Source organism: Ahaetulla prasina, chromosome 6 (genome assembly GCF_028640845.1).
Source record: "Ahaetulla prasina isolate Xishuangbanna chromosome 6, ASM2864084v1, whole genome shotgun sequence".
In the NCBI taxonomy this organism is placed as follows: domain Eukaryota; kingdom Metazoa; phylum Chordata; class Lepidosauria; order Squamata; family Colubridae; genus Ahaetulla; species Ahaetulla prasina.
Window position 1 is genome coordinate 71703535 of NC_080544.1, and position 13702 is coordinate 71717236.

The following is a 13702-nucleotide window of genomic DNA, read 5'->3' on the forward strand; positions in this document are numbered from 1 at the left end:
ATTAATTCTGCAAAATAAATGAAAAAAAATGTCTCTGGCATCTTGTTTTCTCCTGGCTAAATGCTTTAAAGACTAATGGAGGAACTTCTAAAACACTTTTTTTCACTTCAGTCACTTCAAATAATTCAATTTCTCAAGAGCGTTTGATGTTGCTGAGTGTAGAAGCTGGGATCTTCTGGACAAAAAAAATGGTGAGACTCGTAAAGTTTAGAATAGAATAGAATAATAAAAATATTGCCTCAGGTGGCCTGTGAACATATTGCTTTCTATTTTTATAGACTGTTTTAGTTAAACTACTAATGTATTAGTTATGGGAAGTATTTAGGTTTTTTTTAACTACATGGTTACATTTCCTTGGAGCAGGAGAGTCCTGGAGCCCTAAATATAATAATATATCTTCCAATTATCCTCTGATTAAGACAGTCTCTTTATTTCTTTTCACTAAAAGTACATTACACTATCCCCAATTTCACATCCTTTAGATATTCTCATAATTCCCCATTAGCAAAGCTAACCTGTGGTTACTGGCACCAGGTTAGAAAGGGACCCTTTCAACAAATGGTCTGCATACCAATTAATAATCCTCAGAAATGTGAAGCTAATTATACCCATCAATTTTTGGAACAATGAATTTTAACCTTTTAACTTTTTGGGAATCTCTTTCTTTTATCCTGCTTTCCTGAAGAGTGTTAACAACAATGCCAGGATGGTAGGATCAACAACTGTCTGAAAAACAAATATGTCTCTTAGTTTGTGTAGAGTGTTTAATCACACTTATTTTCTCAGCAGGTTCATACAAACATTATATTGTCACAAGCTGATCGTTTGCTTTTCTTTCATATAGGTGGATACATAACATTTTACAACCTTGGCACACAATCCATTTCCTTTAATCTACCAGCATCTCTACTAGTGGTGTGTCTATCAAAATTCAAATTCAAATTCCAACCCTTATTGTCAATGCACAACATGTGTACAATGAAATTGTACAAAATCATGTTTCTGTATCACCCACATGATTTACGTCAATTGAAATTCAAATTCATTGTTACAAAAACTTCAATAGAATAATAAACATGAAACTGTTTACTAACTGGCATCTTCACACTGCAAAAACATGTTGTTGTTAATCAAATGGATGCTTAACATAAAAGAGTGCTGCCAGACTATTCATATACAGGTAGTCCTCAATTTACAACAGTTCATTTAGTGACTGTTCAAAGTTACAACAGCACTGAAAAAAATGACTTATGACCATTTTTCATACTTATGACCACTGCAGCATCCCTATGGTCATGTGATCAAATTCAGATGCTTGACTCATGTTTATAATGGTTGCTGTGTCCCAGGGTCATGTGATAACCTTTTGCAACCTTCTGACAAGCAAAGTCAATGAGGGAGCCATTTAACAACTGTTTTTCTAACTGAACAACTGCAGTAATTCACTTAACAGCGGCAGCAAGAAAAATCATAAAATGGAAAAAACTCACTTAACAATTATCTAGCTTAGCAAGAGACATTTTGGGCTCAATTTTGGGCTCAATTGTGGTTGTAACTGGAAAACTACGGATTTGTAACCTAGCACTAAAATACAGTCCTAGGTTACAAATCTAGTACAATCATTTAATGCATAGCATAGTTTAGATACTATTTACTTAAATAATGCCATCACCCCAGTTAATCCTATCATTTTACCCCAGTTCAGTAATATGTATGAAAAGCTGCATTCGGCTGTCTGAATGCTGTGGTTTAAATATATTTGTTTAACGTCAGCCTTTGCAAAAAAATCTGTTACAGTATTTTAAAATAGCTGGGATCCTGAATCTAATTCCACATATTAAGTCAACATTACCATTTTAGATAAGGAGTGACATGTTCATGCTATTAAACATATGTATAACCCATCTCCCAAAGATTTCTGCCTGGCCAGTACATGCCAACAAGAGTTTGCTGACTCTAGATCGATTAAACAATGGCAATCTATCAGGGCTTGGGAAAGGTGCCTTCTCTGTCATGGTGCCTGCCTCTGGAATGAGATCTCCCCTAAAAATCCATGTTGTCCACACCCTGTTAGAACTCCATAAGGCCTTGAAGACCTCATTATTCTCCTGACTTTGAATTAGAATGTTTCGGCCCACTATGATGATACCTTTGATATTGCCAAACAACATCTGCTATCCCAAGTCCCAAGATGGACAAAAATGCCAAATCCAGTCTAAGCTTTTGGCTGTCAATGCAACCAACCATAATAATAGATGTAGAAAAACTGTTGCAAAAGAAAGCAAAGATAGTACTAATAGTAAGTAGTGCTTTGGGTGCAATTTCAAAACATCTGGAGCACCACTTGAACACCAGTCAGCTGCAAAAGGCAGCTTTACCTGAAAAAACTTCATCTTGTTACGATACCTTTAATATTGTTAAACAAAAACATCTGCCTGTTTCAGATTCTTGGGAAGGACTTGATAGATGGACAAGAATGACAAATCAAGACTAAATAATTGGTTGACTGTGCAACAGCCATAATAACATTTAAACTTGTACATTGCCTGACTATTGTGAACCATCAAGAATCAGTTGGATTTAAACCGTGCCAAAATTTATCCGAACAATTTAAATTGATCATCGTTTCAAGGGAGAAGTCAGTCTTCCATTTGGGCCAGGATTGATTAATTGATTCCTTTTTTTAAGTCCATGGTATTAATCATGGGCCGTGGGTGGCTCAGGCTGTAAGATAGCCTGTTATTAAACACAGCTGCTTGCAATTACTGCAGGCTCGAGTCCCACCAGGCCCAAGGTTGACTCAGCCTTCCATCCTTTATAAGGTAGGTAAAATGAGGACCCAGATTGTTGGGGGGGCAATAAGTTGACTTTGTATATAAATATACAAATAGGATGAGACTATTGCCTTACACAATGTAAGCCGCCCTGAGTCTTCGGAGAAGGGCGGGATATAAATGTAAATAAAAATAAAAAATAAAAAATAAATCATAAGTCTCTTAATACTTGTATTCAAAGCTGCATCTCTTTTTTCTCTTAATGTCAAGTCTGGGGAAAATCAGGAAGTCAAAGCAATTCAAATGAATATAAAAGCTTATTGCAAGCTTAAGCGCGCTACAAGAATCTGAACTAATAACAGTCAAAGCAAATAGATCAGGGGTGTCAAACCAAATCACATGGTGGGCTGTATCGTGACTTATCGGGATTGTTTTTGCACTTGCAGAGCCTGAGTGGGCATGGCCTGTGCTGGCCGTATTCAGCCCATGGGCCGCGTGTTTAACACCCCTAAAATGGATGGTAGGTAAGAGTCAATGTATTCAAGGTGGGCTGGACTTAGCTCTCTTGTGGGTGTGAGGAGACTCGAGACTGATGATGCCTTTGACTCCTCCCTCGGGCTGAGCCTGGTCATCTACTTTCTCAGTATCTCATATTCCCAGCCATTTACAGGTAGACCTCAACTTACAACAGTTCAGTTAGTGACTGTTCAAAGTTACAACGGCACTGAAAAAAGTGACTTATGACCATTTTTCACACTTACGACCTTTGTAGCAGCCCCATGACCATGTGATCAAAATTCGATGCTTGGAAACTGGTTCATACTTATGACCGCTGCTGCCTTCCAAGGTCATATGATCCCCTTTTGCAACCTTTTGATAAGCAAAATCAATGGGGAAGCTGGATTTGCTTAACAACCGTGGTACTAATTTAACAACTGCAGAGATTCACTTAACAACAGTGGAAAGAAATGTTGTAAGATGGGGCAAAACTCACTTAACAAATGTCTCACTTAACCACAGAAATTTTGGGCTCAATTGTGGTCATAAGTCGAGGACTACCTGTAATACCAATGGAAAGACTATTGCTTTAACTATTCTTTGTTGTACTTGAATTATTTTGATCCTAGAATGAATTAATTCAAACATAAGGCCTGCTTGATTCATACTGGCTTCCTCCTAGATAAGTATGCCCAGACTTTACCCATCATCTTAAACAAATGATTCAGAGTAGCCTTTGCTTCTGGCATTTTGTAAAACCATAGCTTTGGATTGCTACATTTACACATTTCATTGAGTGGGGCTTGATTAACCATGGTTTAATGAACCATTAATTAACTAAGTTTAGTAACATATTAAAGCCACAAACTATCATTTAGGAACTACAGCACCTGAATTCTTACAACATATAGAGTCCAAACGAGGCAAAACAACACAGGTAGTCTTAGCAACCATTCATACTTATAACCAATCCAAAAAGGGTATTACTACCGGGATTCGAAGTTCTGACTGTTGGGACTCCTCCTTGGTCACTTGACCGAACTTTGGGCATTTGGCAACACAACTGTATTTATGACCATTTGTAGCCTATGACCGCACGATCGCATTTTTTGCTGAAAATTGACACGTACAGAAGTGTCAGCAATAAAATAAAACCAGCAATGGTTCACCAATATGATTGGTTCACTTAACGACAATGATGTTTGCTTTACGACTGTAGCATTTGCTTAACAACCACCACAAAAAAGTTTGTAAAATCCAGTCAGCTGTGTGACCGACCATATGACATATGACTGTAACAGAAAAACTCTCTATTCATTTGTATGTAAAAGTCTATCTGTATTATGGCTTCATATTTTGAATAACCCCAGCCAATGTTGCTTCATTGATGCATATGTAAAAAGTTTCTTTACTACGATTTAGCAGCCAGGAACAGTCTTGTAATAGAGCTTAGAACAGCCCATTCATGACTTGCTCACAAATTTCACCATGATTAACATGTTGATGCTTGCAAAAAATCATGTGATAGAAAACCAATTAAATTTATAAGATCTCATAACTATATACAAGAGCTAATTATACCTGTTATCCTACTTTTCCTGCCTAAATATTTCATACAGCTGGGCTTGGCAGCTGTGTTTTTACTTGCAAAACACAACTAGAGCAATGTTAATGTAATTACCTGATTTTAATAAGAGTTCAGAATATTTGAGTGCAAATCAAGAATATATATTTGCAATATGGTCCAGGGCCTATTTCTTAGCAGACTATTTCCCATTGTTTACCAAACTGATCCCAATGACTAAGTATTGACAGGACAAATAACTTGCCTTAATAACTACAAGAATATCATCAGGGAACATGTTATATACCATGTTCAGAAATTTCACTATTGGGCATTAAAAATTATGAAAATGATATTGATTCTATTAACTTTATTATTTTCAAAATAATAAATTTTGTCCAACTTCCTGCAAAGCAGACTTCAATTGCACTATCTTTCACTGATAGCTATCTAGTTCTCTTCTGATAACCACTACCAAGGAAGAGTTCATCATGCTTTAGTGAGATTGTTCCATTGCTGAACAGTTTCACTGTAAGGTTCCTCCTAATAAATCTCCTTTTAATTTTAACCTTTACTCCTTATTCTGCCCTAGACTTGATATCTATCTAGACCCGTTCCAGTCCGGCTTCTGGTCCGGATATAGCATGGAGACAGCTTTGGTCGCGTTGGTGGATGACATCTGGAGGGCCAGGGATAGGGGTTGTTCCTCTGCCCTGGTCCTGTTAGATCTCTCAGCGGCTTTTGATACCATCGACCATGGTATCCTGCTGCACCGGTTGGAGAGTTTGGGAATGGGAGGCACCGTTTATCAGTGGTTCTCCTCCTATCTCTCTGACCGGTCGCAGACGGTGTTGACAGGGGGGCAGAGATCGACCGCGAGGCGCCTGTGGGGTACCTCAGGGGTTGATTCTCTCGCCTCTCCTGTTCAACATCTATATGAAGCCGTTGGGCGAGGTCATCAGTGGCTTTGGGGTGAGTTACCAGCTGTACGCTGATGACACTCAGCTGTACTTTTCCACCCCGGGCCACCCCAACGAAGCTGTCGAAGTGCTGTCCCGGTGCCTGGAAGCCGTACGGGTCTGGATGGGGAGAAACAGACTCAGGCTCAATCCATCCAAGACGGAGTGGCTGTGGATGCCAGCACCCTGGTACAGTCAGCTGCAACCACGGCTGGCTGTTGGGGCGAGTCATTGGCCCCAAAAGAAAGGGTGCGCAACTTGGGCGTTCTCCTGGATGGATGGCTATCATTTGAAGACCACCTGGCGGCCGTCTTCAGGAGAGCTTTTTACCAGGTTCGCCTGGTTCACCAGTTGCGCCCCTTCCTTGACCGGGATGCCTTATGCATGGTCACTCACGCTCTAGTCACTTCTCGTCTGGATTATTGCAATGCTCTCTACATGGGGCTACTCCTGAAGTGCACTCGGAGGCTTCAGTTAGTCCAGAATGCAGCTGCGTGGGTGATTGAGGGAGCCACACGTTGCTCCCGGGTAACACCGCTCCTGCGCAGTTTGCACTGGCTACCTTTCGGGTGCGCTTCAAGGTGTTGGTTACCACCTTTAAAGCGCTCCATGGCTTAGGGCCTGGGTACTTACGGGACCACCTGCTGTTACCCTATGCCTCCCACCGACCCGTACGCTCACACAGAGAGGGTCTTCTCAGGGTGCCATCCGCCAAGCAATGTCGGCTGGCGGCCCCCAGGGGAAGGGCCTTCTCTGTTGGAGCACCTACCCTTTGGAACGAACTTCCCCCTGGTTTGCGTCAATTACCTGACCTTCGGACCTTTCACCATGAATTGAAAACGTACTTGTTCATCCAAGCGGGACTGGCTTAATTCTTAATTCTTATTTTTTAAATTTTGAATTTTTTGAATTTTAATAATTTTAAATTGGGTATTCTGTTTTATTGAGTCAAATTTGACGGTTTTTAAATTTTTTGGCCATTATAGAATATGTTATTTTAATTTGTTGTTTTAAAATTGTATATTGTATTGTTTTAATTTGGCTGTACACCACCCTGAGTCCTTCGGGAGAAGGGCGGTATAAAAATCTAAATAATAAATAAATAAATAAAATAAATAAATAAATTATCTTCCACAGTTTTTATCTTGATTTCTTTTAGACATTTTAGCTGGAGAGTGTCCACTCTGAGAAAAAGTAGTTCTTTTTGTCCAGAGATGTTGGACGTGATTAGGTATGTGAGTTTTAGTTTTAAAAACTCTTACACTAGTCACTTTTTCAGTACTAGAAATAAGGAACTAAAATGGATGCAATTTAGAAGAGGAAGCTGACTTATTCACCAAATCACCTGAGGATAGGAAAATAAGCAGTGGGTGGAAACTTATCAAAGAGAGATTCAACATGGAACTAGAGAAATGTTCTGATAGCGAGAACAATTAATCAGTGGAAGAGCTTGCCTACTGGAATTAGGTGCATTGTTGGAAGTTTTCAAGAAAAATATTGGGCAACCATTTGTCATAGTGTAAGGCCTCCTGTCTTGGACAGGGGGTTGATTAGAAGACCTCAGCAGTCCCTTCCAGCCCTATGATTCATTCGATTTGATTCGATTCGTTTCAATTCTAGAGTTCAGGTCCACCTCATCTTGCACACGTCAGCATTCTAGATACTTATAAACTATTGCTTTACCAACCTTTAGCATCCCCTTTTTTGCAAGCTAATCATGTCCATCTCCTTTCATCATACCTCATCAAACTTGCTTTCCAGACTCCTTTTCATCTAGCAACTTCCCTTTGAACCTTCTTTACATCCCACTTAAGGTGTGGTGCCCAATTCAAAACATAATACTCCAAGTGTGTTATTACCGGTGCAGAGTACAACAAAACTAATGTATTATCTTCCATAATATGAAGGCATTGTTTCGTGTTAATGAAAACCAAGTTTGAATTGACATTTCTAGCTGCTGCATCATACTTCCTGGTCATATTAAACTAAGGATCACTAGGATTCCTAAATCCTTCTCTCACCGCTGTCAAGCCAGGTCTCTCATATTTATTCTTTTGATATTTCATTTCTCAGTTGCAAGTTCTTATGCTTGACGCCAGTGGACCCATCCTATTCAATTGGGCTGTGTTCAATCTGCTGAGCTCATCATAGCTTGCCCTTTAAGTTATTAGTTAAACTAGTGGTAAAATCCAGGTTTTTTTACTACCGGTTCTGTGGGCATGGTGTGGCTTGGTGGGCGTGGCAGGGGAAGGATACTGCAAAATCTCCATTCCCACCCCACTCCAGGGGAAGGATACTGCAAAATCCCCATTCCCTCGCCATTCCTGGGAGAAGGATATTGCAAAATCTCCATTCCCACCTCACTCTGGGGCCAGCCAGAAGTGGTATTTGCCGGTTCTCTGAACTGCTCAACATTTCTGCTACCGGTTCTCCAGAACCTGTCAGAACCTGCTGGATTTCACCTCTCAGTTAAACCCTTTAATCTTTTGCTATCTTTTTAAAAATGAACTATCTTAAGTATTTTTATTATGTTCAGATTCCATACCTTTAGTGCTACATGTGCAAGAGTCAGTTGGGCGTACTGGTTAAAGGCACTGGGCTAAACAACAGGAGATCCGGTCCTGCCTGACGCATGAAGCCATTTGAGTGACTTTGGGCCAGTCACTCTCTCAGCTTTAGGCAGTGCCAAAAATCCCTCCATGGACTTGTCCAGACAATTGCCAGAAGTCAAGACTGACTTGAAGACACAACCAGGCATACAATGATAATTAAAAAAACTCAGTTGAATGATGATGATTTTCTATTCTCTCTTTTAAATGAAAAACTGATCAAGGAGAGGATCACGTTTCATATTCCATGATTTCTGTTTGCTCCAGATTTTTTGTAAGAAACTTTGATTTTTTTTCTCCCTTAAATTCAAATGAACTATCATAAATTAATTTCCTCTAGAGTATTTCTTATCATAACATTACTCATTCAGTACCAGGAGAGGGAGTCATGACACAATTCTTAGATACTGGTCTTCTTCCAAGTTCCTCCCTAGAAGTGCAGCAGGCAGTTCTACGGTATCAGCAGGACTATTTATTGAGGAAGATATTCAATTTCACTTTTCAGACAATATAGTATCTTCATAGGATGCATATATTGCCTACACTGGATATGGTATATGGAATAATCTTTCTTCTCCAGGTTTTTAATTTAACTATCGAATTTTGAACAAAAAATATCCATTACTTGCCTTCTAAAACAATAGTTAATAGGAAGAACAGATGAGTATTTTGATAATACTCATTCATGTCACATAATAAACCTACCTCTGCATTTGTGTAAAATTATGAGAATACAGCATAGTTATTATCATTATCTACGACAAATCCTTCCCTCTATGAGCTTATAATCTAAAATTCAACAGATCAAAAACAAACAGAAAGGACATAGGACTTAATTGGGAACGAACATTCAGTTCTTTCTCTGACATAACAGAACATTTTTTTAAAGCAAAGTTGGCTATCTATCATGCAAAGTCAAAAAAATGTTCTGCTTCCTATGCCTTAATATGTTTGGTAAAGCAAACTAAAATAGTTTGCAATCCTTATTTATGGCTTATTATGATGAATGAACTAAACCAGTGTCATTTACTCTCCAAATTAGTAATTTAACAAATAATCTGTGAACTAGTGCAGGGTTAATAATGGTAGGCCTAATGTTGTATAAAGCAGATTCCTATGTTCTTGAAAGAGAGGAAAATAGTATGGAAAGAAAACATATTTCCATGGCATGTCTGAGAAGATAATTTCACAGCACATATTCATTATAAACCAATTGTTTAGGACTGAAAAGCCAGCATGAGCACATAAATACAAACACTTATTCATTTTATCCTTCAGGGTTGATTGCCCATTGCTTTGGTCGGAGCTATAATGGAAAACAATGTCATTATTAACACTTGGGAGAAGCTTTGATTCATCGTCTGGTTAGTCCCCTAGAGAATCTAGTCAGTTATCAGTATTCTTGAAATTTCAGAGTCTGACTGATCGAAAAGTTGGGAAGGAAGGCAGCAGAGAAAGTATACAGAGTAGTCTGCTTGAAGTGCATTTAATGCAAAAGAGCCAATGGAAGGGGCTGCCGAGCAGGACCTAGAAAGCTAAGTGTTCCACAAAAGGAAGCAAACAGATGGTGGGTGGGGGAAGGGGAAACAGAATGGAGAATTGGGGGCAGGGAGGAGCTAGTGATGACAAGTCTCAGATCTGCTAAATCCTTCTGCCAGACTTCCTAGTATTTGCCTGTTTGTTTAAAGAAAAAACAACAGCACCAGTGCCCTAATATTTTAATCAAGAAAGGGTACAAGGTCAAAGGAATCACAGAGGGCATTGCAAATTCTAGCATTCAGTGCTGTTTTTCCCACCACAAAACTTGTTTTGACTCCCAACAATACTTATTATGCACTTCATGCGTAAGTATGAACTGGAATCTGAAATGCTGCTATTTTTTTCAGTGAAGCACAAAATTAGTAGAGAGCAGCCCAAACTCATTGATACAAAAACCCACCAAACAAAAATTAACTAACAAAAAAGAAAGAAAAAGAAAGCCAGCAGTATGAATTTAGCGCAAGCGGAAGGAAAAGGTTAAAAGGCTGGGGATGACTAGAATGTTATACAGTACAGCTTAGTGGACCAGGCTGTAGAAGGCTGTCTTAAATACCTGTTGTATTAAGTATGAGGCATTTATTTTTCAACAAAGAAAAAATAAAACAAAAAAAGCAAGTCAGGGGCTTTAAGACGAAGTCTTAAATCAGTACTTTATTATGCTTTTTTCTACTATTAGTTCAATTGACTAGATAATTATTATCACAGGATAACATAGAGATGAGAAACTATGAACTAACTTTGTTGGAATCTAACTTTCCTTAGCTCCACAAAGTATGACCAGTTATCGGGGATGATGGAAACCATGGAAGCTTAGTTCCACAACTTCTGAAGTTTTCTACCATGGACATTTGGGGAGATGTGGGAGTACTTTTCAATCTCTAAGACAGGAGATAAACCTATTTTCCATTCAGATCACTTTATTGCTATTGGTATAATTGTTTTTCTGGATATTTATATTTATACTTTTGACTAAAGTACAAAAGTAATACTCAAATATTTTGGCCACCTAATGAGAAGGAAGGACTCACTGGAGAAGAACTTATTGCTGGGAAAGATTGAGGGCAAAAGAAGAATGGGACGACAGAGAACAAGATGGCTGGATGGAGTCACTAAAGCAGTAGGCGTGAGCTTAAATGGATTCCAAAGGATGGTAGAGGACAGGAAGGCCTGGTGGAACGTTGCCCATGGGGTCGCGATGGGTCAGACACAACTTCACAACTAACAACAACAACAAAAATAACTTCTTCAAAATTATACCTTTTGAAATGAAATGGTGCTTTATATACAATATACCCTGGAAGATATTGTTATAGTATCAGGAATAAAAAATACATTTATAGCTTGTTCAGTACAAACTACCGTGTTTCTCCAAAAATAAGACCCTGTCTTATATTTTTTTGAATCCTGAAATAAGTGCTTGGCCTTATTGCCATGCACTCAAAAGCTCGATTCGGATTATTATCAGGGGATGTCTTATTTTGAGGAAAACAGGGTAGTGTTGAAAGTGCAAAGTATTTTTTTTTAAATATAGAATTAGGCCATCTCCATTTGACTGGCTATAAGGTAATATATGGGATAAAACTCCTTTAGCTACAATTTTAGCATTATTTACACATTCAAAAGAAAACATTGTATGGGTTCACACACTGCACTAATCATGGATTATAAACCATACATCCAGGAGTTATACAACTATCTAAGATAAAACCAAATTATAACCTAGAATAATAAATAGCCTGCTTTTTTGCTGGAAAATATGCATCATTTCGTTTTCCTATCTTGTTAGTGAATATCTGGCACCACCACCCTATTTCGTTACAATGAAATTGATCAATTTTTGCACCCCACACAGTCACAATAAATTGGAGTAATATTGTAGTGATGTGAAGGAAAGATCTCCAATTGTTCCAAAGAAAAGAAAGAGAGAAGACGTCTTCTCTTGTGGTATCATCATCATCATTTTAATCTTTGTCTATCCACTGCAGTACTTCTATATAACCTTTCCTGAGAGAGATAAAGGTGGAAAGAGTTAGTATTTCCAGATAATCAATCCCACAGCTTTATATATATATAAGAGGAGAAAGGATATAAACCAGGGCTATTGCATGAGGCATCCAGTTCTGAACTTGCTCAACTATTCTGGCAATATCCCATGAGCAACAATGCCAAAAGCCATCAAGAGAACCAGAAGAATCAACCAGTAGCACTCATGTCTCTCTTACCACAGATGATCATTCAGCCCAATCAAGCTTGACTGGATGCAGCAGTTAGACTTGAAGCCAGACTGAAATGGATCTAGATAATCAGCTCCTTCCAAATTAATTTGTAACTGTATGGTCACCATCTTCTTCAGGACTTTGCCAGAGAAAGTACATTTCCAGCTGGGAGATAGCTGTTGACAATACAAAAACTAATGAAACCATATTTCATTATTGTAAGGTATAATAATAGAAGCTTGAAAACTTGCCAGAGTTTCTCTCAGTTCCCTATTTTACTATAAGTAATTAAGGTGCAATTATTTTAGTCTCATTCACATTTCCTCCATACCTAGAGCTGAAATGTCATGTACAGTCTCTTTTATCTGCCGATGCATCTTATATACCTTTGCCAACTTTATATTTGCTTTTACAAATTTTGCCATAGTGTAAAGCAGGTTTCTTAAACTTTTTCCTCTCAGGATCCCTTCCTACTTTTAAAAATTAAGGAGAATCCCAGGAGATTTTATTTGTGTGGATTATATTTATCAATATTTACCATATTGAAAATTAAAATTGATACATTCCCTGCTGCTACCACCACTTGTCATAATTTTTGATAGGATTATAATACGTATTGTTTTTCAACATAGTATGGTGAATAATTTTGATTTTGTGGACTTCTGAGAGGGAGTTGGGGACCACCAGGATCACAATTTAGGAAACACAGTCAAAGTAAGTGCACAAAAGTGCCTACCGTTCCTGTCCTATTGTTTCCTTTCAATATATGTACCTGTATGTTATGACATATGTACCTGTTATGACAAAATAAAATTGAAAAAAAAAGAAGAAGCCTTCATTGGCTCTTTTATTTCTATTTGTAGTCAAAAAAACTTTGAATTCTACTTTAGCAGAAATACAAAAGTTGAAAGGCATGTAAAAACTAGTGTTATTAGAGTTACCATGTAATGTTATTATACAGTTATGTGTAATTATATAGTTATCCTATGGTTATCTTATAGGATATTACAACAAACATCTTGATAATCCTATACATCAGAGGTGGGTTCTACTTACCTTTACTACTGGTTTGCAATGGGAGCAAGCGCGCGTGGGCGCTCGCTTCACTCGCGCGCACTTCTGCACATGCGCAGAGGCTTCTGTGCATGCACAGACCATCCATTATGATATCCGGGCCTACCGCAGCTTTTACTACCAGTTCTATAGAACCGGACAGAACCAGGAGCAAACTACCACTGCTGTACATGGTAATCTATGGTGATATATTTTCCAGGCAAATAAAATATTCATAGCTGTTCCATAAGCCCTAATCATTATTGAATGTCAATAATGATTAAGGTTTATGGTTCTTTAGGAATGTTCATATTTTGTACCATAAACTCCACAAGCTCCTTAAAGACACTAAAATACCGATGAATCTCTACTTTTAAAAAATCAACGTGGTTGAGAAATTAGCATTATTTTAAGAGACTAATCCAGAAATTGATTTTAAAATGTTTAGCGTAATATTTTAAAAATATTTTAATATTAAAATCTAGAATAA